This window comes from Notechis scutatus, chromosome Z (assembly GCF_049901735.1).
Source record: "Notechis scutatus isolate UNSWTSFEM ecotype Mainland chromosome Z, rNotScu1.2, whole genome shotgun sequence".
Classification (NCBI taxonomy): domain Eukaryota; kingdom Metazoa; phylum Chordata; class Lepidosauria; order Squamata; family Elapidae; genus Notechis; species Notechis scutatus.
This window is the reverse complement of record NC_142025.1, coordinates 128,634,282-128,660,048: the sequence shown is the minus strand read 5'-3', so window position 1 is coordinate 128,660,048 and position 25,767 is coordinate 128,634,282. Positions and strand designations below refer to the sequence as shown.

The following is a 25,767-nucleotide window of genomic DNA, read 5'->3' as shown; positions in this document are numbered from 1 at the left end:
TTTCCAACAAATCCTTTTGGTTTCTGGTTAAAGATGCCCATTGGGGAAAAATGGACTTGTTTAACAACCAGTGTTTGCTTAATGACTACAAGGTTCACTTAACAACCATGGTGTTTGCCTAACCCAGGGGTCTGCAACCTTAAACACTCAAAGAGCCATTTTCTATTTTCTTTTAACTGGGTATCTCTTTCTCCTCTTTCTCATCTCTCTCTCATCTCTTTCTTCCTCATCTCTCTTCTGTTTCTCCTCTCTCTCTGTTTCTCATTTCTCTTTCTCTCTCTTATCTACAACTGCTAAGTTTGGAAGCTGTTTTTAATAATTCTATTTCTTTGCAATTTTTTCACACACATTTGTGTATATGTATCCAATATTCTTTCTTCCTTTCCACTATGTGTTCAAAATGGGCAAAGATTTTATGTGTGTTTGTGTAGCATATGTATATGTGTGTTATGTATGTGTATGGATATGTATATATATATATCACTTTTAATGTGCTAGTGTACTTACAGTAAAAAAATGACAATATAAGTTATCTTATCCTATCTTCCTTTTTCCTTCCCATCCCCATTCTTCCCCCACCCTATTTTGTGTTGGCTTCCCGGCCAAGTACTTACCAGGTTTGATCCTATTTAGCTTTCTAAAATCAGCCTACTGAAATAAATATCAAACTAAACTGCACAATAATTTACCTACCATCACTACCTTGCACCCAATTTTAATGTAAACAGTCAATCTGCAGCATTACTAAATTTTGCTAGGCATCTGCTGCCTGTTACTCTCTTCCTTGATAATCTAGTCCAGAGGTCCCCAAACTTGCCAACTTTAAGATCTGTGGACTTCAACTCCAAGAATTCTCCAGCCAGCAAAGTTGCCAAGTTTGGGGACCCCTGATCTAGTCTTAGCTGGGAAAAACAGTCTGGAGTCACTGGCAAGAGGAGCTCAGTGTGAGAAAAAGTTGTGCATCTCCTCATATTGCTTTCTTCTCAACCAGACTCACCCTCCTTCTCATTTGTAAAGTGCACTAAATTTAAAGGTGCTACTTGCTGCAGTAAAGAGGAATATGGGGAGATAAGTAACTTTTCTCCATACCAAGAGGGCTGTTCTCTCTCTCTCTCTCTCTCTCTCTCTCTCTCTCTCTCTCTCTCTCTCTCTCTCTCTCTCTCTCTCTCTCTCTCTCTCTCTCTCCCTCTCTCTCTCCCTCCCTCTCTCTCTCTTTCTTTCTCTCTCTCTCTCTCTTGTCTCCACTCTTGGCATGGAAAGGAGTCAGTGGGAGCAGCAGTTAAGGTGGATGGTCACCTGTCCTGGGGCTCAAGCTCATCCTACTTGGAGGGGGTAGAGATGCCGCAGCAGCGAAGTGGCAATGGCAATTCCAGCTGAATCGGGCTTCCACACACCCCCATGCTATCCACTGCGGCCGCACATGGTGCATCAGGGCTTTCAGGCTCTGCTCCTCACAGCTGCCATCAGCTGTCCCGGACTCAATCAAGGGGCACCTTGCTGACATGAGCCTCTCCACATGTTCTTTCCTGCTGCTGTTTTTGGGAGAGCAAAAGTTTTCCAAAACAGCAGAAATCTTCTGAATCCCCATCAGGAAACGGCTCCCAGGTAAGCAGAGAAAGCAGGATTCAACCTAGCTTGCTTCTCTGATTGCCTGGGAGCTGTTTCTAATGGGAGGGGGGATTGGAAGCTTTCCACTATACTGGGAAACTCTTGTCTCCCATCAACAGCAGCAGGAAGGAACACATGGAGGCTCGTGGAGGCTTGAGCCAGGTTAGCGGCTGCTTCCATTCTATCACCTGCTGCTGTTTTTGGGAGAGCAAAGTTTTCCAAAACAGCAGAAAGCTTCGAATCCCCCACAATCAGAAACAGCTCCTGGGCAAGCAGAGAGAAGCAGGATTAGCCTAGCTTGCTTCTCTGTTTGCCCAGGAGCCATTTCTAATGGGAGGGGGATTTGGAAGCTTCATGTGCAGTAGCAGGTGATAGAAGCAGCTGCAGACCTGGCTGGATCAAATAGAAGGATCCCCATGTGTTCCTTGGGGGAAGACAAGTGGTGGGGGAAAGCGATCGTTGGTGGCGGCAGCAAAGGCAAGTAGGGGGGAAGGCAACCAAGGCTTACAAAGCCTCACTCACCAGGGAGATCAGTAAAGGCAGGCCCACAGCAGAAGGCAGGCAGCAATGGCTGGCCTGGCGGGCATGCAAGAACAGGTTGCAGGCAGCAGTGTTGCACATGCATGCAATGTCGCACATGTGCGATAAGGACAGATGGACAGCAGCGGAGAAGTGGGTGGAGAGGGTGGAGCCAGCAAGAGGCCCGATTTACTGCTTCTCCGAACTACTGGGAATGGTAACAAGTGGTTCTATAGAACTGGACCGAACCAGTAGAATCCCACCCTGGACTCCCATCCATTTTTGGCCTGTTTTTAGCCTGTTTTGGGGTCATTTTCAGGCCATTTTGGGGCATTTTCAGGCCATTTTCAGGCCATTTTTGGGCCATTTTCAAACCATAGAGGGGCATTTTAGGCCATTTTTCAGGCCATTTTTTGTCATGAAAACAGACACACACTGGTTTGAAAGAAGGGTCAAAGAAACCAGCAACATTAAACAAGCAGCTCTCTAGCAACAGAGGGTGAGGAATATAATACCACTATCTCCTTTTTATAACACAGTCCTTTCAGCAATTCTAAAAAGCTTCCACACCCATTTGCCCTACTAAAGTTGACCCTGAAGACACAAAAAATCTCCAAATGGCCTCAACAATTCTTAGAAAGAATGCTAACCACCAGAAGTTTGCAAGGAATGTAAGTTCTTCCATTCCCCATGATTCAGTCGCAATTGAAGAAGCTTCTTGACTGTGAAACGTCTTCAAGGAAAAACAAAGAGAGTCTAGTTCCCTCTTGAAAAAGTAGCTTTGGGTGTTCTAGCAGCTGAGAATTTATAATTAGCAAATGGAACAAATGAGGTTATTCCTCAGGCCCTTTGCCAATGGGAACGGAGGACTCGAGGATGCATGTGACTGTCCCATCCTCCATTCTTGTCACAATCTCTCATCCCTGTAGTCCTTGACAAACATTTACTCCAGGTGAAACTGTGACACAGAAGCTGGAGGGGAGACAGCTCCATTGATCATTGAGATCTACCTAAGGTAAGTGACCAAGTCAGGCAGGATGGAGGGGAGAAGCATATCTAAGTGGGATGGGAAGAGCACTAGCCCCCACCCACCCAACCCTGGACTTTCCTACCCTGAGACACCTCATATGCACTTAGCAGGCAAAAGCAGGGAGTGATCACATTTAAATTTTGTTATTCATTCCTACAAATCCTTGGTTTATGAATGTAATTGGCAGACTCCATTAAATACTTAACTTGAGAACTACCTGTAACCTTCACACACACATACACACACACACACACACAGAGAGAGAGAGAGAGAGAGAGACAGAGACAGAGAGAGAGAGACAGAGACAGAGACAGAGACAGAGAGACACACAGAAAGAATTTATATTTCTATTTTGATTTATGGATCTAATGGTTATATTTTTGTCTTGCAATTCATGTGTTCCTGCCTCTGGATGCCCTCATGTTTTGAAGTTGTTCACATGTGTGTGTCTCACTATCATTAAGAAATTGGTCAGTTTGTCTCTTCCAGTCCTACGGCACTCCATGAAAATAGGAGCAACTGACACTGAATAATGGCATTTATTTTCCCATCCTATTCCATCCCATTTCTGGGAGCCTCAAAGCTTTGATAGTATGTTGCAGTCCCTAGTTTTATCTGAAAAACATTTCCGGAAGGCAGATCTGTCTGATCTACTTCAAAGATCTTGTTGCAGACAAAGATATTTATCAACAGAAAGAAGACACTCATGGAAGATGTCACTATTCGTGGAGTTACTATTAATAGGATTATCTGAAGTGATGTGCAAGAATCCTAGCCTTCAATGCAATTTTCAGGAGCCTCTTCCTATTCGTCATATCTATCATCAGCTTGGAGACATTAACATTGCTGGCATTATTTCTGTATGCTTGATATTTTCTGACCCCATTGATTTCAGTCAACATCCTTCTCAGGCATTTCATGAGGGACTTTTGTAAGTACATCATTAATTTATTGTCAAGCTCTGCACTTTGCTAGTATATCACATGATGCTTGAAATATTTTCCTCTAATGGCAAAATCTCCTCATAGAAACATCTAAAATAGGATGCCAAAGTTTATCTTATCTGATATTATATTTTACTTCAGTTTCCAGATAAAGTTGAAATGGAGATCAAATCTCCATTTATAAGAAATCACATATCAATATCTATTAATATACAGGTATGTATAGCTTAATTTATGAAGCTGTTACTACAATTAATGAAGGTAAAGCATATATTTCCCATAAGTTTTATCATTTGTTATTTCTGGTACCAAAAGATCACAATTTCCTTTTTCCTATAAACCATTCTTAAAAGCTGCAGTTTGATAGCGGGCCATTCTCACATTCAGAAACATAGAAATAAGAATTACTTCACACATTCCACAAAATGTGTTGTACTAAAGGATTGTAAGTGCGATAATGTGAAGCAGACCTTTCTTAATGTGCTGTTTTTAATTCTGTTTTACAGGATAGTTTTTCAGAATTACCAGCATATCCTGGCCTTAGCATTTACTATAAAACAGATTAATGAAACCCCAGATCCTTCCCAACACCACACTGGGCTTCCACATTTTTAACAGCAATTTTAGTCCAAGTTGGACTTACTTTGCCTCAATGGTTCTGCCTCTCACTCAGGGCAAATTCATCCCTAACTACAAGTGTGGAATCACAAATATCTTGGCTGCAGTCATTGGGGCACCTGATATCTCTCTTCACATGGTGACTGTATTGGGTATCTACAAAGTCCCTCAGGTAAGATGTGCTGAAGATATACATTATCATTTTGCCATACATCCACAGACACCTATATGCTTCTCTTTGTAAAAAGAAGAGACCTTTCAGATTCCTAGATAATATTTTCTGCTTGATAGAATCATCACAGCAGCATGAATAATTGTTATTCTGAACAGACCCCAAAATGTGCCTCAATTCCAGACGTTGAACTAAGGTTCAAATTTGAAATGTTCACAATGATATTACTTCCAGAAAAAATGTATTTATTGAAACCTTAAGAGTGACATCTTGGCTGATATTTTATAAACAACACAACTGATTGCACAATTACAGTATATAAAGTCAAAGATACCCAAGGATTCAAATGAATAAATATATTTTCAGAAGCTCACATAGACATTTGCAATTGCATATATTTACCTTTCTGTAGTTAACCTATGGCTCTGCTCCAGTCATGGATAAAGAGACTCAAGCAGTTTTCTTCCAACAAATGTTTCCAAATGAATCCCACCAACGTAGGGGCCTCCTGCAGTTATTGCTGTATTTTAGATGGATCTGGATTGGAATTCTTGTGGTAAAGGATGAGAAAGGAGAGAAATTTCTCCAGGAGGTGATCCCACATTTTCTGAGTATGGCATCTGCATTGAATTCATAGCAGAGTTCCCAAATGTGGCTTTTTACAGTGATTTTAGTGAAACTGTAGCTGAAGGGATAGATATATACCATGTTCTCATGAAAAGCACAGCCAATGTGATAATCTTATATGGTGAAATTCAGTCCTTAGCATTTCTGAGAACTTTCCTCCAATTTTCAGCAGTGGAGGATATACCAAGGAAGAAAAAGATTTGGCTAATAACAGCTGAGACAGATTATACTTCTACTTCCGTTCAAAAATCTTGGGATATCCATTTCCTACATGGTGCTTTATCCTTTGCAGTTCACACAAAAGAAGTCCAAAATTTCCAGGAATTTCTTCAAAATCTAAATCTAAGCAACAATCAGAACGATAATTTTCAAAAAGATTTCTGGGAGCAGGCATTCAGCTGTTTCTTCTCAAACTCAGAAAAGGAGGAGTTTGAAAAAAAGTGTACTGGACAGGAGAAACTTGAAAACCTTCCTACATCTGTGTTTGAAACACACATGAGTGGACAGAGTTACAATATTTACAATGCAGTCTATGCTGTGGCACACGCTTTACAATCTCTTTCTATGTCGAAAACTAGAGAATCAACAATGATGAAAGAAAGAAGGAAACCTTTTCACAATCAAGAGTGGTGGCAGGTAAGTCTGTTAGCAGAGTAGTACAGAAACCAACATATCTGAAGTTGCAACACGTGCCCATAAACTCTAGCAAACAATATTCTCCAGGAATATTGATGCCTGAAAATCCAAAAGTGAGATCTAATAATGGATTAACGAATCAAAATATTCATATGCTGATATTAAAATTATAAATGGCATTCTACAAAATTCTTTAGAATATGCTTTTCTCCATGAAATTAACTTCCTGTTAAGCCCAAAACCAAAGTGACAGATTGAAATTCTTCTAAACTGATTTCTTCTTGTTTTACATCTATAGACAAAACCTTGTCAATCTGAGCACTCTACTATCTGTATCTGCAATTTACTCTGTTAATTATTAGCAAGGGGCTTCACAGACATAATATCCAACCTGAATTGCCCTTTACTTCTCTGAAATTCATCCCATCCATCCTGGGAAGCCACTTGCTTACTATATTCCATCACCGTTCCATAAATTCAGTCTATTCATCAAGAGTGTTCAAACTTGACAAATTTAAGATTTATGGATTTCAACTCCCAAAATTCCTGACCTAACATGACTGGAAAAGGAATTCTGGGAGTTGAAGTCTACAAGTCTTCAAACTGTCAAGTTTGAAGACACCTGCTATAAATAAATGGAAGGAAGTCATTTATATATAGTTAATTTGGAATGTTTGCATTGAATCAGTTACAGTTTATTGATCTTTTTATTTTATTCATTCATTTAATCATTTATTCGTTCATTCATTTATTTTTTATTTATTTGTTTATATTTATTTTATTTATTTATTTTGTCAAGCAATTATAAGATAACATAATATAAGGTAAGATCTTATGGGATCTTCGTTATACAATCCATGGGTGGAACAGAAAGGACATATATTGTGATTTTCGTACTCAAAGAAGATTCAGTATGTTATAATGTTCCCTTTCTATGAGGCATAAATTCTGACATCTTCATAGATAATTTGAGAGCCATGTTCATTTCTACACCCAGCTATTAACAACAACACATACATAGTTTTAGAGCAAATGGGAAGCATTATATGCTTCCTGGAACAAGGCTCTTAGGAGAAGAAGAGGAAGGAGTGAAAATGTTTTTAATATCTCAGGCACTTAATAAAAGAGGACCAAGGTGGGATATTACTTTGAGCCTACTTTTTAAGTTATATGTACTTCCATGGGATGAAACATAGATTTCAAATGATGGACATTTCAGCCATCAAATTCAGCATTGCTTAATGCAGGATTTTAAATTCCAGAAGCTCCTGCTGATGTTGACTCTGGCTCTACTTTAACACATCCTATAAAAGAAATATGCCCTTTGGTCTTCAATTCCCAGTGCCTAACCTCTCCTACTGAGACTTTCTTTCATAGGTAGTCTTATTTTCTTTTAGGCCCCAAAACAAGCAGGCTTATTTTTGGGGAGAGGTATCTTATTTTTTTCACATGCAGAAGGTGATGAACCCACCAGCCATGCCCTCTCTGTCCAAATGCTTGCTTACCTATGGCCAAAATGGCTCAACCTCTTGGCACATCCTGGTCTCCGCATGTCCTGCTTACTGGCCCTGCTGCTACTGGGACATTTCTCAGCTGCTGGCCACCAAGCAGCTGCCTGTGCTGCTGATTGCCTCATGGGGACTCTTCACCCTCCTGATAGCACTTCTATCAGCCATCCTGCTAGACTGCTCCTGTCTAATGTGAGGTGAATAATCCCAGATCTATGGCCCTTGAAGCAGCCCCCCCACTACTGGTGGAGCTCACACAGCTGTCACATGGAGGGGGTGCGGATGGTGCCATGGCGTAGTCCCTGCCTTCTCGGCCCCCACCCTCCAACCTGGTCCTCCAGTTCTGCTGCACACTCTGCAAGCAAAGACAGATGGTGGAACAGATCATGCCCCTTCCTCCCTGGCCATATGCAGGTTGCAGCTGCTTGTGGACACCCTCTGGCCCCACACACATGCTCGCCACCTCCTATGCTGGCCGTACCCACCACCTCAGCCCTGCTGCTGATGCTCTGATCTAGGGCTTACTTTGAAAGGGGTAGGGTTATATTGTGAGCAGCATGATAAATCACTCTAGATCAGGGGTCCCCAACCACCGGGCCGCGGACCGGTACTGGGCCGTGGAGCACTCTTTACCGGGCCGCAAAGAAAAAAAATAAAAAATGGCGGCTTTCTTCGCCTTCGGTGAATGCTGCTGGGATCAGGGATCAAGGACACAAATGAAAGAAGGGGAGGGAGGAAGCAACCGAAGCCTGTCCTGCTCTCTGGCTCAGCTCTCTCAGTCGCTTTCTCGCTCCTCCACCAGCCCAGGAAGAAACTGCTTCAAAGAAGCTGGGGGTGGCTTTTCCTGTCGCCGCAGCTTCCCGGCGCCCGTTTCACCCCACCCCGCCCGCCCGCTCGCTCGCGGTTCAATCCACAGTGCTCCGTTCTGCCTGCCTGCCTGTCTGGTTGTTTGGGAGCAGCTTCGCTGAGAATAATAACTATTCGCCTCTTTTTATCAGCCGAAGCTGCTCCGAAACAAAGAAGGCAGGCAGGCAGGCAGGTAGAACGGAGCACTGTGGATTGAACTGCGAGCGGGCGGGCGGGCGGGGTGGGGTGAAACGGCGCTCGGGAAGCTGTGGCGACAGGAAAAGCCCCCTCCGGCTTCTTGGGCTGCTGGAGGAGCGATAGAGTGACTGAGAGAGGAACGAGGCAGACACCTGAGGGAGGGAGGGAGGGAGGGAGACACCTGAGGGATGGGGCTGAGGGAGGCAGGGCCGAGGCGCTCCCTGAACTTGGTGGTTTGCTGGCAGACGTTTTATTACCCGACTAGGTAACAACATCAGATGTTACCTAGTCAGGTAATGAAACGTCTGCAAGCAAACTACCAAACTCGGATTCTCCCCCGGTCCTTGAAAAATGTTTCTGCTTGAAACCGGTCCCTGGTACAAAAAGGTTGGGGACCACTGCTCTAGATCATATTTTGGGGTAGGTCATATTTTTTGGGAAAACATGATTTCCTAAAATTATTTTCTAAATTAATTTTAGATTTTACTTTCTAAAAGTAAGTCTATTTTCCATTTTTATTGTAAATTTTACAGGCATAGGTTTTTAAACATGGACTTCATGTGATCACAACTTTCAATTTCCTTCTAGCTTCCCATTGATTTTGCTTATGGAAAGCCAGCAAGATAGATTGCAAATCACAATCAAGTAACTGTGGGATGCCACGGCAGTCAGAAATCCAGGTCAATTGTTGACTTCCAGGATTGTGATAATAATAAGCACAGTAAGGAAGTCATAAGTACCACTTGTTCTGCACTGTTGGTTGCTGAACAGGCAGTGATTAAAAAAGGAACACCTGGACTTAAGTGTTCCTGTACTGCCTCAAAATAAGTGTTCCTGTACTGCCTCAAAAGTCAAATAACTACCTCAGTTATTGTTGGTATATAGTCACTAATGAATCTTTGCAACCACATGAACCCAGCCCCCGCTGTCCTCCACTCTCCCAGAATTTGCTCAAATTAATGTTCATTGTCCTGATCACACCATCTCATCCTTTGTTATCTTCTTCTCCTTTTGCCTTCAATCTTTAAAAAACCAGAATCTTTTCCAATAAGTCCTCTCTTCTCATTAGGTGGCCAAAGTATTTGACTTATGTGGGCATAAGCTGAAACATATGGCACACTTTGCTAGTCACTATAGTGTCAGTGTCTATTTCCATGACTTTTTTAAAAAAAAAATTAAAATGTCTAAAAATATAAATATTTTTTCTGTTGTGAAGTGTCAGTTTGCAATAGTATCCAAGAGTTCTTAACTTTTGTTCTCTCTCTTGAAAAATTCATCACTATCTTCCCTATTTTAAGAGTCTGTCTCTTTTTCTGTGTTTTTTTTTAATATTCTTTATTTATTTCAAGTTATAAAGTTTTACTGTTTTTTAAATTTTAGTTGAAAAAAGAAATTGAAAAAAAATATTAAAAATTGAAAAAAGAAATTTTAAAAATTGGAAAATGATTTTTATTTTAAAAAAGGAATTCCAAATTTTAAAATTTTAAGAATTTACAAGAGTTTTTGGCCCTTTATGAAATAATATGTACGTCTCTCTTTTTTTGGAAATCTCAAGCTGTTTTCTAGGAGATGCTTTGCTCTTAACCATCTACTCCCTGCCTTGAAAGTTTATCCCTTTCCTTTCTTTCCTCAAGTGTTTTGTACTTGAGAGAAGGCGGAGCTTCCTCTCGGCAATACAGCTACAATCTCGGGGCTCCGAGATCGCAGCTGATATTTTCGCCCCTGGTCGGTCCCAACGGACCTAAACCGTCCCGTAGAGACGGTGACAGTGAAGGGCACATTCCCTGGATCCCAGGGACATTGCAAAGTCCCTAGTTGATCTGGGAGAAGTCCTTTTGCTGGCGGCGGAGAGGCAGCCTCCATAGCTGCTGAAGTCGGGACAGCTCCGGAAAGGAAGAGGCTGAAAGTGAAAGTGTGTTGGCTGGGTGAGAAACTTCTCTTTTTTTTTTGTTAATTCGCTGAGATTTGAAAGGACACTCTGAATATAAGAAGAAACCTGTATGAGCGGCATTTTTTAAAGGGATGTCAAATTGAGGCTTGGATTTTTTTTCTTTTTCTTACTTTTTTTTTTGGACCAGCGTGACTTTGTAGTTAACCGGACTGAATTCCACCCGTGCTTTTTACAATTTTGTAAACAACAAACTAAAAGACTCAAAATCCATCCCTCCCTTGTTAGGACCTGATGGTAAAGACTGCAACGACGACACCATTAAAGCCAACATCTTTAACACATTCTTCGCTCAGTATTTGTAAACAGCAATGGATCATGCCCAGTATTTCCTAGCCGTACCACAGATAACAATAATGATCTAATACATATCGATTTCACAGAAGACAATGTTGAAAATCACTACGCAATCTAAAACCATCTCTATCTATTGGACCGGATGGAATATATGCCTACTTCTTAAGAAAGCTATCCACTGCCATAGCCAAACCTCTAAGCATAATCTTTGAAAAATCTTTCAGGACCAGCTCCTTGCCTAACCTATGGTCACAAGCCACAGTCATCCCCATCTTCAAAAAGGAGACCCAAGCCTAGTTGAAAATTACAGGCCAATCTCCTTATGCTGCGCCACCTGTAAAGTCATGGAATCAATTATTAACCAATCCATCATCCTCCACTTAGAGACAAATAACCTACTCTCCAATAAACAATTTGGTTTCAGAAAAAAACTATCCTGTAATCTACAACTCTTACACTGCAAAAACATATGGATGACACAACTCGACCAGGGCAAAGCAATAGATGCAATCTACATAGACTTCTGTAAAGCCTTTGATTCAGTGGTACACGATAAACTACTCCTAAAAATAAAATCCTATGGTATCTCTGGACAACTGAATAACTGCATTCCTGTCAAACAGACAACAAATGGTCAAAATCGGAGCGTCCCTATCAAATCCAGTACCTGTCAATAGTGGTGTCCCCCAAGGCAGTGTTCTGGGACCAACTCTCTTCATACTCTACATAAACGACCTCTGTGATCATATTAAGAGCAATTGCGTTCTCTTCGCTGATGACGTAAAGCTGTTCAATACCACAGACAATACTGCTACCCTACAAAAAGATCTTGACTATGTATCAGAATGGTCAAACAAATGGCAACTTCAAATCTCAACAAATAAATGCTCTGTCTTACATATTGGCAAAAAAATCAGAAAATAAAATACAAGCTGAATAATCAAGAACTTGTTGATGACCCAAGCTCTGTAAAGGACCTTGGAATACTCACCTCTAATGATCTAAGTGCTAGAGCCCACTGCAACTACATAGCCAAAAAGGCATTAAGAGTTGTTAACCTAATCCTACGTAGCTTTTTCTCTGGTAATATCACACTACTAACCAGAGCATACAAAACATTTGCTAGACCAATACTCGAATACAGTTCATCAGTCTGGAATCCACATTACGTATCTGATATTAGCACAATTGAGAAAGTCCAGAAATATTTCACAAGAAGAGTTCTCCACTCCTCTACTCGTTGTAGAATACCTTATGCCACCAGACTTGAAATTCTAGAACTAGAAAACCTTGAATTACGCTGTCTTCGGTCTGACTTAAGCATGGTATATAAAATCATACATTGCAATGTCCTACCTGTCAGTGAATACTTCAGCTTCAACCATAACAACACAAGAGCACACAATAGATACAAACTCAAAGTAAACCGCACCAAACTTGATTGCAGGAAATACGACTTCAGCAATAGAGTGGTCAATGTCTGGAATACTCTACCTGACTCTGTAGTTTCTTCCCCAAACCCCAAAAACTTTAACCTTAGACTGTCTACTATTGACCTCACCCCTTTCTTAAGAGGTCTGTAGGGGGCGTGCATAAGCGCACCAACGTGCCTACCGTCCCTATCCTATTGTTTCTCCTATTCTTTTATTTTTCATATATGTACCCATTTCATGTATTCACAACTATGTATACTCTTATACTTATTATCTTGTAAACAATTGGCAAATCAAATAAATTAAATAAATAAATAAATGAATTTTTTATATATATATTTTTATGCTCCCTTTTGATTTTTTAATTTTCTTTTAGGATAGAGGCTTCCTTTGGCTATTTTCTTTTATCTATATCTATATCTATATCTATATCTATATCTATATCTATATCTATATCTATCTATCTATCTATCTATCTATCTATCTATCTATCTATCTATCTATCTATCTATCTATCTATATATTCTTAAGTTTTCGGTACTTGATGTATGTGCTTCAGCTTTGTTCGGGTATTTTCCCACGTCATAGTAGTGGTGCTTTTAAAGTTGTAGCAACGTTTCAGCAGAATCTCATCTGCCATCATCAGGCTTCTGTATTGTGTCCGTCTGTGAGTCAGACTTTTACAGACTTTTACAGACTTTACAGACTTTTACTGTAAAAGTCTGACTCACAGACGGACACAATACAGAAGCCTGATGATGGCAGATGAGATTCTGCTGAAACGTTGCTACAACTTTAAAAGCACCACTACTATGACGTGGGAAAATACCCGAACAAAGTGAAGGCCATACATATATACATATATATATATATATATATATATATATATATATATATATATATATGTATGTATGTATGTATGTATGTATGTATGTATGTATGTATATGTATATGCATATGCATATGCATATGCATATGCATATGCATATGTATATATGTATGTATGTATGTATGTATGTAAATACTTTTTCCTTTTTCTTAACTTTAACTATGTTTTTCTGGCTGGGGGGGGGAAGTGTATTAAGAAACTTTGTAACACTGCCAACTAGAGGCTTGAAAATATTTTATTTGAATTGGAGAGAACTGTGAAAAGACTCCTTCTCAAGGACATTTCAATTTGATAAGATAGAAGGAGAGCGCAGCAGAATATTATTACAGGTGCTTTCCTGGACTCTTATCAACATTTCAACACTTGAGGCTTGGCTTTGAAGCTTGTGGAGAAGAGAGTCATAATAAGAGCCTTGGACAACTAAACAAAGTGCAGTGTGTTTTCTTATCATTTTTCAGTTGTGGTACCCCTACTCACCAGCCTCCCTGTAAATTTTAATTCTAGTAATATTCTTATTTTCGCTTTTTATTTTAAAGGGAAAGCCTCAGAATTTTTTCTTTATTTTTCTTTTCTTCCCCTTCTTTTTACTGGGATTTTTTTGCTTTTTCCATCCATGTTTTTGGACCATTCTGCCTTTTCCTTTTTATTATTGAGATTCCCCAATTGGATTAAGGTGTGAAGAACCTGAAGGTTTCTTTCTTCTTCTTTTCCTTATTTTTGTTCTTTTTCTTCCTAATTATTATTATTATTTTTGGACTTTTTTCTTCTTTCTATTTTTCATTTTCCATTGTGGACTACTTCATAATTGGATTAGGGACTAGAAGAACCTGAAGATTTTTCTTCTTCTTCTTCTCTTTCTCCTTTTTCTTTTTTGTCATCGGGCTTTTTACTATTGGATTTTTCCATTTTGGATTATAATTGGCTATTCTACCAGTTGGATTAAAAGCCAAAAAGAATTTGAAGGTCTTGAAGCATCAAAATGAGCAGGAAACCCAAATCTTCTGGCGTTTCTACTTCTACCTCTGCCTCCCCACCAGCTGGAGGACAACGTTTAATCCAGACAATGTTGAAGCAAGATAAAGAACAAGAAAAAGTGACTTTACAGATGATTATGCAAGGAATCCAAGACCTCAAGATAAAAACAGACACTATTGAACAAAAAACAGAGAAGACTGATGAAAAAGTGGAAAATATTCAACAAATGATGGTGAAGTATGATGAGAGATTCCAAAAAATTGAGGAAGAAGGTAAACAAAGAGAGGAGAAGATTGGAAATATTGACAGCAGATTAACAGTGGTTGAACAAGATAAAAGTGGGATGTTGAGATGGAGATGGAGAGGTCAGAATTCTATCTCAGATTTCAAAATATAGAAGAAGAAAAAGGACAAAACTTGGCTGCGATAATGATAGAATTGCTGGCGGATGCTTTGGAAATTACAGAGGAAAAGATGATGGATGGAGTAGACGAGGTATACCGAGTTTATACAAGATACGCGATGAGAAATAAGTTACCAAGGGAAGTTCATATCAGATTTACTAAAAAATCCATTAAGACACAAATATTACAAGCTGTAAGAGAGAAGACGTTGAAATACAAAGGCAAAGAGATTGTGGTTTTAAAACAAATACCCAGAAGAGTGAGAGAGATGAGAAGAGAATATCGATTTCTGACCAAAATGCTATTGAAAAAGGAAGTGAATTACAGATGGCTGACTCCAAAAGGATTAATGTTTATATAGCAAGAACAGAGACATAGAATTGATTCAATTGAGAAAGCAGAACTTTTCCAAGCAGAATTTTTTGGAAGGAGAGAAGAAGAGACAGAGAAAGAGGTTTCATTAATTGAGTTTCAAGAGGAACAACTGGAGACCGAAAAAGAGGAAGGTGCTGTAGGTGGACAGGTGGATAGTAAAGAACAGCGTGAAGTAAGATCCACGAGAGCTGTTAGACCTAAATATAAAGCATAATCATGGAAGAAAAAAAATTGATTACAATGAATATAAATGGACTCAATTCGGCTGTTAAAAGAAGGAAAACATTTCATAAATTAGAGAAATTAAAATTTGATATAATTTGTCTACAAGAAGTACATATTAAAAAACAACATGAACAATTGTTAGTACAGCCAAAATTAGGGAAATATTTACTTTTTGACTCAATGTAAGAAAAGAGGAGTGGTTCTATACATTAAAGAGGCCATCCCAGCAAAATTGATTTATACTGATGAAGACGGAAGAGTATTAATGGTGGAAATAATGGACAACAATATAAAAATACTTTTGATTGCAATTTACGCTCCGAATGATAAACAAGAAGAATTCTATAAAAAATTACACATGAAAATAACTGGACTGGACTATGTTAATATAATTATGATGGGAGACTTCAATGGAATTGTGGACAATAAACTGGACTATATAGCAACAACAACAAAGCAAAATAGAAAGACTCTCCCTAAATCCTTTTTTAAAATGGCAGACGAATTATCCTTAAAAGACATTTGGAGAGAAAGAAATGCTAAAATTAAACAATACACTTTCTATTCAAATAGACATTTATCATGGTCCAGATTGGATATGATTTGGATCTCAACAGAATTAATATCTAATATTCAAGAAGTGTTTTGTACTTATCCTTTATTCCCTGTTTTCTTGGCCTTTGGTTGCCTGGCCACTGCTAGGGTTTTCAGGTATGAAATGCTGATGTTGGGCACTCTGCTTAGCTGGATTGACTGATTTCACCTCTTTGTACTCCAAGGAACTCTAAAAATTATTCTCCATCACCACAAATTGAAAGCATACATTCTTAATTGCTCAGCCTTCCTTATAGATTAAATCTCACAATTGTACATTTCTACTGGGAAAACCATAGCTATATGGGCCCTTGTTGACAAGATGATGTCTCTGCTTTTTAATATGCTGTCTAAGTTTGTCATAGTTTCATCCAAAGGAGCAAGCATCTTTTAAATCAAATCAATCAGCGTTTGCAGTGTCAGGTCTTGGAGCCATGAAAATAAAATTTGTTACTGTTTCCATTTCTTCCACTTGTATTTGCTATGAAGTGATGGGACCAGATGCCATAATCTTATTTATTTTTAATATTGCATTTCAAGCCAACTTTTGCACTCTTCTTTTTTAACTCATCAAGAGACTCTTTAGATCCTTTTCAATTTCTGCCATGAGAGTGATATTGTCTGCGTATCCGAGGTTGTTGATATTTCTCTCAGCAATACTAATTCTGGCTTTGATTTATCCAGCCAGGCATTTCACATGATGTACTTTGCATATAATTTAAATAAGCAAGGTAATAATATATAACCTTGTTGTACTTATTACCATATTTTGAACCAATCAGTTTTTCCATATCCGGTTCTAACTGTTGCTTCTTGGCCCATGTTAAGGTGTAAGGCCTGCTCCAATCTGATCCTTTAGAAAAGAAAGAACCTCAACTCCATTTGGTTAAAGCAAAGAATTCTTCTACTAAAATTGTTGGTTGCAGTAATGTCACCCCAGCTCTGAATTCTCCCACTCTAACAAGATACAAAAAAAGTTCATCGATAATTCATTCTTTCCCCACCTCCATGACCAGCCTGTTTCCAGTCAACCAAAGCTCACCAAGATGTTTTGAGAAAACTGAGATGTTTGGGGGTAATCTGCTTTTTCTCAGGTTGTTTGGCCTTGGGATGTTGGGATGTTGGTACAAACAGGATCTGGCTGCTCTGGTCTTTATCACCTGTCACATACACACACATCTTCTTTCATCCCCCCTCTTCCAGCCTTTGCTGGCAGGAAGTCTGTGAGGTGCCAAGCTGAATCACACAGAGCTGATTTAGCGTTCTAATGGTGGTTGGGTACTCCCAACTCTTTAAGAACTCACCACAGATTGTTGTGATGCACATAATCAAAGGCTTTAGCATAGTCAATGAAATAAAAGTAGATGTTTTTTTCTGTAACACCCTTGATTTTTCCATAATCCAGCAAATGTTGGCAATTTGATCTACAGTTCAAATCTACTCTTCAAAACACAATTTGTACTGCTGGAAGTTGTCTCTTCACTTACTGCTAATGCCTAGTTTGTAGGATTTTGGGTATCATCTTGCTAGTGAGTAAAATTAGCACAATTATGTGGTAGTTTTATACATCCTAGTATTTATTATATATTTATTAGAAGTGATCTGGCTTAAGTAGCTTTCTCAATTAAACTGCAGAGCTTAATTTTATTTTTTTGCTGCTTCTTTATTTTGCAATTTTATATTAATTTTATTTCAGTAATCTGATATATAATCTCTACCTCTTTGTTAGAATGATTGTCATGTTATTTCTTTGATACTGGCCTACAACTAAAATAAGTGTTTATATTTTCTTGGTTTTCAGAAACATTAATTTGTATGTTTTGAATATATGAATTATTTCTCTCTCCCTTGATTTGTTCCTCTCTGATTGTCTCTATGTTTCAGCTTCATTCTTTTCTGAGAAGTATCAGATTCAACAATAGTGTTGGTGAAAAGATCTCCTTTGATGAAAATGGAGAATTCATTGGTGGATTTGATATTATCAACTGGATCACATTCCCAAACCAGTCATTTCTTAGGGTCAAAGTTGGAGTGATAGATCCCAAAGGTCCAGCAGACAAGTTCTTCAATATTTCTATAGATTCCATCACATGGCCAGTAGGTTTTAATCAGGTTAGCTTTTTGAATCTATATTTGTTTGCCTTCATTTAAATATTGTTATTGATGGAAGTCCCAGAGCATCATCTTTAACCAATATAGGTAGAAATTTCCTGGAAAAGGAAAGATACCAGTAAAATTTATTTACTTTTTTAGCAATTGCTATTGAATATTGCATCAGTTATGGGTCCTCTATTAATTATGAAAAATGATATTTATGGTTTTGAAGTAAATGCTGTTAGATTTCATTAGTCTGCTGACTTCAAAATTCAGAAGTTGAGAAAACCAACTTTAAATAACCAGCACAGAAATTCTTTGAAGAGTAGTGATGATGTTTATCACAGGCCTTAAATACAATAATTGTAGATATTTAATTAATTATTATTTCTCAAAAATTGCATCTAAAATTATGTAATCTATATTTTTAATCTGTTAATTCTGCAGTAACTCTCTTATTACATCCTTTCCTCTCTGTATCTTAAAATATTTTTCATTGACAGGCATTACCTCTATCTTTGTGTAATGATCCTTGTGAGACAGGACACAGCAAGGTCAAGAAAGAAGGGCAGTTGTTTTGTTGCTATGATTGCCATGTATGTCCAGAGGGGAAAATATCAAAGGAGAAGGGTAGGAAATCCCCAAATATAATGGGACTAAACCATGATGACACAACACTATAATTCCTATTAATCAATTCACCTGCATTCTTTTTCAGACATAGATGACTGCTCTCCATGTCCAGAAGATCAATATCCAAATCCCACAAAAAATACATGCTTTCCAAAGCGGATCACATTTTTGTCCTATGAAGAACCCTTGGGGATCAGTTTGACTGTTCTTTCTCTTTGCTTTTCTTTAATGACAACTTTGGTAATCACAATCTTCATGAAACACAAAGACACTCCCATTGTCAAAGCCAACAACCGGAATCTCACTTATGCACTTCTAGTTTCTCTTCTCATCTCCTTCCTTTGTGTCTTTCTATTTGTTGGGAGGCCCAATATAATTGTGTGTCTCCTTCGACAACCAGCTTTTGGCCTCATCTTTTCTGTGGCAGTTTCTTGTGTATTGGCTAAAACCTTTGTTGTGGTTCTAGCATTCATGGCCACCAAACCTGGTTCCAGATTGAGGAAATGGGTGGGGGGAAGGATAGTCAGTTTCATTCTACTATCCTGCTTCTTTGTTCAAATAAGTTTTTGTGTTTTGTGGCTGATAACATCCCCACCATATCCAGATTTTGATACACAGTCAATGTCTGAAGAAGTCATCATAGAGTGCAATGAAGACTCAGTCATGTTCTACTGTGTTTTGGGCTTTATGGGTTTTCTTGCTCTGATTAGCTTTTCTGCTGCTTTTCTAGCTAGGAATTTACCTGACAGTTTCAATGAAGCAAAATTCATCACCTTCAGCATGTTGGTCTTCTGCAGTGTTTGGTTGTGCTTTATTCCAACCTATCTAAGCACAAGGGGAAAATATACATTGGCTGTAGAGATCTTCTCCATGATTTCTTCCAGTGCTGGTTTATTGGTGTGTATCTTTCTTCCCAAATGTTTTATCATTGTGATGATACCTGAATTAAATGATAAACACCAGCTGATGAAGAGAAAGTTTTAAGAAATCTTTATGTTTGCCTGTTATTTATTGACATATTTTAGCATGTTTTTTTGCAAGATCTGATTAAATGTATCAATTAAATATGAATTGTGAAATTGTCTTTACTGCTCATCTTAATTCATATGCAGTAGAATGTGTAAAAAGAAATGCAGTTAAATACAAATGAGAATTTTTTTAAACAGTGAAGATCTATGATTTTTTTGGAAGCAGTTGGACAGAAGGAACTTCATGATGTACACCATATGTGTCGTATTTTGTAATAATACTCCTAACACATGAGTTCTCTGCACAAAACTGCTTTATTTTTCTTAACTCCTCCCTTCCAGTTCCTTCATACTGTGTCACCTCAAAATATGTCCCTCACTACCCTCTGTCTAACATTGGTTCCTCTTCACAGTTAAACATCAACAAGTTCCATTTACCCTACACTACATCTCCCTTTTCTAGAGAACAAAGGGTAGACCAACTTTGTCTCACCAGACCTTAGAGGATTCTTCTGCCTCTTTTGTTGAAGGTCTGTTCCTATCTAAATCCTGTAGGGAAGAAAATGTTATCATATAACTATTTACTAATCCAATACACCTAACTGTGTTTAAACTATTCTGCACCTCAGATTTCTTACTGAACTATACATCAACATTAACTCATCACTTTCTCAGTTCACAGATTCAGTCTCTCTGGTTTAACTATAGTTCTCACAGACCTTGTCCTTGTGGTAGCTGTCACACTAGGAAAGGTTTTAAGTATTTTCCCAGGTGATGTAGAAACTTGTTCACTGTTTGTCTCTGGCAACTCCTGCTGCTCCACCGCTCCTCCTTCACTTGCATGTGTGTGTAAGGGTATCAAGTGCTGACAATTGCGTCTCACCACACCTTTAGGTACATCCACCAGATATGACCTTGGACTTGTGTGATTCTGCAGCACAGTCCCAGATTCTTTTGTATCAGTGACCCATACATGCTCTCCTGGTACCAAATCACTAAGAGGTTTTGCACGATGTCTCCTGTTGTAGTATTCAGTATTCAATTTCCTCTTCTCTCTCTCTTTACAAGCAAAATGGTCAACATCTGGCAATGTTGGGTCTAGCTGAGAGGGAAGAGTCGGCACAGTAGTACGAAGACATTGCCCCATAAGCAGCTGAGCCGGACTGAACCCACTCTGGAGAGCGGTAGCTCTGCAGGCAAGCAAAGCCAGATAAGGGTCGCTAGCCTATTTCAAGAGACTGTTCAGTCTGAACTGCACATTCAGTTTCTCTGTTACTTTGTGGAAACTTTGTACTGCTGGTAACGTGTTTGAACCCATATGTGGATGCAAAATGAGAAAAAACTTGGCCAGAAAACTGTGGTCCATTGTCTGACATCAACTCCTCTGGAATCCTATGCTGGGCAAAGATTGACTTCAGATGGACAATTACATCAGTTGACTTAGTGTTCGATAGCAGTGCAATCTCGACATATCTGGAGAAATAGTCTATCACAACTAAGTATGTTTTCCTTCCAAGTACAAACATGTCAGTCCCTAACTTTTGCCATGGTCTTTCAGGGCGTTCAGATGTCATGAGTGGCTCTTTAGGATTCTGATGCTCTTGAATACATGTCCTGCATTTGAGCACCATTTCACTGACCTGCTGACTGAGTCCTGGCCACCACACAGACTGACGAGCACGTTCTTTGCATTTCACCACCCCTTGGTGTCCTTCATGCAGCCTCTCCAGCACCTAATTCCTCAGAGTGGACAGGATCACAAGCCTAGTGTTTTTCAGTAGTAATCCATCTTGTACAGTGAGTGTAGCTCATTCTGGCCAGTATCCTCTCAGTGCAGGTTCCTGTTTTGCATGCACTGGCCATCCATCTGCACACAATTTCATGACTCGAGAGCAAATACTATCAGCTTGCAACTGCTCTTTTATGATTTCCATATATGTGTGGCTAACAGGCAAGGTGTCTACTACATAGTCCACATATATATTCGTGTTTTCCATCAGCTCCAGTTCTGCTTTGGACATGTGAGAGTCCATAGACGAACGTGACAATGTGTCTGCTGTCCAAAGTGACTTTCCAGGCACATGCACAATGTAGTGAGAGTAACGCATGAGCCTCATCCTGAATCGCTGAATTCTCAAGGGTAGGAGATCTAGTGCTTGGTCTCCAAACAAACTGACAAGTGGTTTGTGGTCAGTCTCCAGGCAGAATTGCTTTCCTAGGAGAAAATCCCAAAATCTTTCAGATGTCCAGGTTAGAGCCAGACCTTTTTTTTCCACCTGTGCATAGCATTGTTCAGTTGGAGTAAGTGAACGCGATGCATAAGCCACAGGCTTCCATTTATCTCCCCACTCTTGAAGAAGAACGGCGCCCAAGCAATATGACAATGCATCCGCTGACACTTTCGTCACTTTGTTCAGATCATACATGGCCAGCACCAGAGGGGAAGACAAAGCATCTTTCAATGTTTTAAATGCCCTGACCTGTTCCACATCCCAAACCCAACAGTTTTTCTTAGAAAGATCACAAAGTGGCTTGTCTTTTTCTGCCAACTGAGGGATGAACTTCCCCAGCTGGTTTACCATGCCAAGAAAACTCCTCAGTTCATTCACACTAGAGGGCTCCTTAATAGCTCTGATAGCCTCTGTTTTCCTTGGGTCAGGTCGTATCCCTGCATCAGAGATGATGTGACCCAAAAAGACCACTCACTCCTGGAGAGCTCACACTTATCCACGTTCAGAGTGATTCCCGCCTTTTCCAGTTTTTTTAGCACTGCATGGAGTCTATTGTCATATTCTTCTTGGTCCCATCCCCACACCAGTAGTTCATCAACGTGGCAAACTATATCTTCCAGCCCCTGTTTAACTTCCACCATCATACATTGGAAATGTTTGGGTGCTGAAGCAATGCCAAATGGAAGACAGTTAAAGTGGAACTGCCCGAAGGGTATAATGAATGTGGTATACTTTGCTGAATCCTCGGTGAGGGGTATCTGCCAAAACCCCATGTTGGCGTCTAATTTACTGAACATTTTAGCACCAGCCAGTGTTCAAAGACTCTGTTCTACTGATGGTAAAATGTATTTTTCACAACACACATACTTGTTCAAGCCAGTCAGGTCCACACACAATGCACCTTTTTGCTGTCCTTCTTGGGCACCACTACCATGCCTACCCACCAGTCCATAGGTTCATCCACACGAGTGATTAATCCTAAGTTTTCCATGCATTGAAGCTCATCTTTGACTTTCCCCATCAATGGTAGGGAAATCCTCCTTGGGGTTTTCAAAGAGAAAGGCACAGCATCGGGTTTGAGCTTAATACAATAAGGTTGTCGAACCTCCCCTAGGCCATTGCATAACTTAGGGTAGCTTGACTTCAGGTTTTCCATGTCAATAGTGTCCACAGGGACCAACAGACAATAGCTGGCAGTCCCAGCAAAGGCATACTCAGGTTTTTGACCACATACACCTTCTCTGTAATTTGTTTTGCTCCTTTCTTTAGCTGTAGTTTGGCAAACCCCATCACTTCCAGTGGAATTCTCCCTGGACCCAGTCTCTCTGCTTTTTGCAGCACCGGCACCTGTGTGTTGTGAAAAATGTTGGCAAAATTCTTCTGTAAAACAACAGTGACATCTGCTCCGGTATCCAACTTGAACGTGATGTCTTTATCCATCATTCTGATTTCCACAGTCCATGGATCAGCATGTGATGTCACAGAGCCGAGAAAGAAGCTTCTCTCCTCTTCCTCAATGCCATGCATAGCCTTGCTTGCAAAACATACACGTTGATAGTGACCCTTTCCCCCACATGTATGGCATTTAGCATCCTTAGCAGGACATTCATGTCTAGGGTGAAGCATGTCACCGCATTTGTGACATTGGGGGTCTTTAGTGTTTTTGTTCTGCCTGCTTAGAGGCTTTACTCCATCATTCTTTGATCTGCTGAATTTTTGCTTTTCTTTCTGATGCCTGCCTTTAAATAGTCTGTCCAAAGAGTTCACATCCTTTAGGTTTAAAGCATTAGCATAACTTCTCAATGTGGTTTGCTGTTTTTTAATCTCCTCTGATTGTCTTGCCATATTAATAGCTTTATCCAGGTCTAGGTCTTTTTCCATTTGCATGTGTTCTGATAGACGTGTATCGACCAAGCCTACTACAATCCTGTCTCTGATGAGCTCGTCATGTAGTGCTCCATAGTTACAGTGTTCTGCTAATGCATACAGTGCTATGACAAATGCATCAACTGTCTCATTTGCTTCTTATTTGCACATATTAAATCTTGCACGCTCATACACAATGTTCTTTTTTACTACAAAGAATGACTGAAAGCCGTCTCTTACTTTAGTATACTGATGCTGATCAGCTTCACTGAGTTTCAGGCCTCGCAGAACATCATCTGCTTCGTCTCCCATACAGTAAATCAAAGTGTTCACCTGATTTTCTTCAGAGCTTGTTGCAAGATTGCTTGCTTGCCTAAATCTCTCGAATCACCGTATCCATTTTGTCCACTCATTTGGTTTGGAAAAATCAAAGGGCTCTGGTGGTTGGTTGTTAAAAGTAGTGCTGGGTGTGCTAGCCATTCTGCTAACTCCTTCCTCATTCTGCTCATCCCCACTGCCACTCATTTTCCTCTTTTGGGTAGACCTCATTGTTAGTTACCGTGTTACAGAACTTCTGACACCATGTCGTATTTTGTAATAATACTCCTAACACATGAGTTCTCTGCATACAAACTGCTTTATTTTTCTTAACTCCTCCCTTCCGGTTTCTTCATACTGTGTCACCTCAAAATATGTCCCTCACTACTCTCTGTCTAACGTTGGTTCCTCTTCACAATTAAACATCAACAGGTTCCATTTACCCTACACCACAATATGTAGTCCTCACCTACAAAACATGGGATAAATTCAAAAGCTGGCCATATGCTTTCTACTCAATAGGAAAGACCTGTGATGACCCAGGATGTGGCAACACAGGCAACACAGTCAAATAATCAAGAAATGTCCCTTTAATACCTCCAACTTTTCACCCAGTGTCCAGGTTACCAGCAAAACACACACAGTTGGGAAGATGCCAGGAATCTAGATAACCCTCAACAATACCAGATACATCACAATTTGCTCCAAACAACTTTGCTGTGTGCAGCTTCCCTTTTTAAACACTGTGTTCCCAGCTGCAGCTAATGATTTCTCCCTTCTCCATTCCTCCCTGCATAATGGCTTGGCCAGAGATGGTACATTGATCTCCTGCTCTGGCAGACAGTTTCTTTATCTGGCTATTTACATTTTCTGAGAAATACTAAACATTTCTAGCCAGGAGGTTAGTTTTCCAGCTATTGGATACATCAGGACAAAGAAAACCAAGCTAAATGGTGTATGCATGTCATTCACTATGTAGTTCTGTATCACATGTTGGAGCACACTGGGAAAGTGTGGTCTTGAACATTGGTACTAAGAGGTCTCTTTCTGCCTAGAGAAAAAAAAGGTGGATAAGAATGCTTCTGCAAGATTTTATTTCCCTTGCAAACTGCTTGTAAAGGGATGGGATTGATAATACAATGGTGTTTATGCATTTTATAAGAAATATACAGTATATATAACTATTTGTTTTCTGAGGTTCTCGCGGGTATTTGTATGTGGATCTTTGGTTATTTGGGTTTTCTCCCGCGTAAGATTGGAAGTATCTAGGCAACGTTTCGATGAAGTCTCATTCATCATCTTCAGGCTTCTGTCTTCAGCTCTGTGCTTCTCAGAGTGATGTGAGCTTGCAGCTGCTTCTTCCTTTTAACTGCTAGTGGGGGTGTGACTTGATTGGTTGGGGGCTTGGCTGTGTTCTGATTGGGTGGGGGTGTGTTCTCATTGGTTGGGGTTTGGCTGTGTTCTGATTGGTTGGGGGTTGGCCATGTTCTGATTGGCTGGAGGTGTGTTCTGTTCAGGTGGGGGCTTGGTTGTGCTCAGGTTGGTCTTAGTTACTGGGGGATTTGAGCTGGTGAGCTGTGATCTTGCTGTTTGGCTTTGAGTTCATGGTCGTGCTGCATCTTCATGGTGGGGGTCAGTTCACTTCATGTATGGCTCAGAGGGGTTTGAAGTGGGTAGTGATGCAGCTGCAGTGCGGCTTCTGGTCTGTGGTCGTGTCTCATCTTCTGTGTGGGTGTGAGTCTGCTTTTTACGTGGAAGTGTGGTGGTGGCATCTCGTGTGGCCCTCGTGGGTGTGGGTCTGGTGTCATTCA

At 39.8% G+C, this 25,767-nt stretch overlaps 1 pseudogene across 1 annotated transcript; it reads left to right on the top strand.

Moving 5' to 3' along the window:
- Positions 1–2,262: 2,262 nt before the first annotated feature.
- On the top strand, positions 2,263–19,557 carry LOC148129268 (vomeronasal type-2 receptor 26-like; annotated as a pseudogene). The gene is made up of 7 exons (XR_015745958.1): positions 2,263–2,344; positions 3,097–3,142; positions 4,608–4,891; positions 5,304–6,154; positions 17,731–17,958; positions 18,444–18,570; positions 18,659–19,557. The product of XR_015745958.1 is annotated as a vomeronasal type-2 receptor 26-like (transcript).
- Positions 19,558–25,767: the final 6,210 nt, after the last annotated feature.